This window comes from Myotis davidii, unplaced genomic scaffold, assembly GCF_000327345.1.
Source record: "Myotis davidii unplaced genomic scaffold, ASM32734v1 scaffold8, whole genome shotgun sequence".
In the NCBI taxonomy this organism is placed as follows: domain Eukaryota; kingdom Metazoa; phylum Chordata; class Mammalia; order Chiroptera; family Vespertilionidae; genus Myotis; species Myotis davidii.
In genome coordinates this window covers 1,257,349-1,259,000 of record NW_006299520.1, presented here as the reverse complement: position 1 = coordinate 1,259,000, position 1,652 = coordinate 1,257,349, and the positions used below count along the sequence as shown (strand labels likewise).

The following is a 1,652-nucleotide window of genomic DNA, read 5'->3' as shown; positions in this document are numbered from 1 at the left end:
TATTAGTGATTTCAGAGAGGGAGAGAGAGATAGAAACATCAATGATGAGAGAGGATCATTGATCGCCTGCCTCCAGCATGCCTTCTATTGGGGATCAAGCCCATAAACTGGGCATGTGCCCTTAACTGGAATCAAACCCAAGAACCTTTCAGTCCGCAGGCCAATGCTCTATCCACTGAGCCAAACCAGCTAGGGCTCTGTGTTTCTCTTTTACTCTCACATTACTGCTACACTGACAACACTCTGACATCAGATGTGTGGGTGTTTTCCCCACAACAAGCAATTCTCTGCGACACCAGCTGGGTGTCCTATAATTTACCCCAGTTCTGACACCACCTACCTAGAGACAGCATCAGGTTTCACTGGGTGAGGGATCATCTCCATTAGGCCCATCCCCATCCAAATGCCAGTCATAAGTAGTGGGTCTCCAAGCTACCCACCACTTCTGTTCGAGTTTTACTACAAATTGGAGGTTCCCATTACCGCCCCCGCCCCCTTTGAATTCAATCATTTCTAGAACAGCTCACAGACTCGGGAAACCCTTACTTCCATTTACAAGTTAGTTTTATACTAAAGGACATGATAATACAGATGAATGACTAGATGCAGAGATACACAGGGAGATGTCTAGGAAGGTCATGAGCTCAGGAGCTTCTGTCCCGGTGGAATTGAGGTACCTCATCCTCCTGGTGTGTGGATACATTCATCAACCTGGAAGCTCTTCGAACCCAATACTTTCAGGATTTTGGGAGGCCTCATATATAGGCATGAGCAGTCATTAATTCCAGCTCTAGCCCTTCCCTCTCTGGAGAATGGGGTGGGGCTGGAAACTCCAGGCTTCCTAATCATAGCTTGGTCTTTCTGGTGATCAGCCCCCAGGCAAGAGCTTATCAACAATCAAGGGGGCATCTGTAGGACTTTCAACAATAAAGATACAGTTTTTAAGAATCACCTCAATAGTGCAACGGAGGAAGCAGAGCCTGGAAAGTAGGAGTAGAAGCAGAGCTGCAGAAAGATCTGGAAACAGCATGTACACACCCATCTCCCAGAGCCGGTCTCCATTCTGGACATCAGTGCAGGACCCCGCCTGTTCGTTCGTCGGGCTGGTGGAGAAGATGAAGCCAGTGCCATTTTCTTCCTGGGGGCCTCCTACCTAGTGCTGTTCAAAGGCGCGGCAGAGTTCTCCCACCTGTACCTGTGGCCAGGCCAGCGGTCCTCCCGGGGTGCGCAGGGAGCCTGCGCGGTGCACACTGTGCTCCTTGTCACCCAGCTCGGGGAGCGGCCTGTGCAGCACCGAGAGGTGCACGGCACTGAGTCCGACCTCCTCATGAGCTATTTCCCGAGGGGCCTCAAGTACCAGGAAGACGGAGTGGAGTCAGCATTTCACAAGATCTCCGCAGAGGCCGCCCCAGCTGCCATCAGGAAACTACCAGGTGAAGGGGGAGAAGCATATCCGCGCCACTGAGCTGGGACAGCTTCAACGCCGGGGCCGCTTCATCCTGGACCTGGGCCGGGACATCTTCGCCTGGTTGGTGGAAAAGCCAACATCCTGGAGCGCAAGGAGGCTCACGACCTGGCCTTGGCCGTCAGGGCCCGTGAGCAGCAGAGCAAGGCCAAGGGGAGAGCGTCACTGATGGGGAGGAGCCTGCCGA

At 53.0% G+C, this 1,652-nt stretch overlaps 1 pseudogene; it reads left to right on the top strand.

The window, feature by feature from the left end:
* Positions 1-1,010: 1,010 nt before the first annotated feature.
* Positions 1,011-1,652, top strand: part of LOC102753643 — a 9,560-nt pseudogene continuing 8,918 nt past the window's right edge.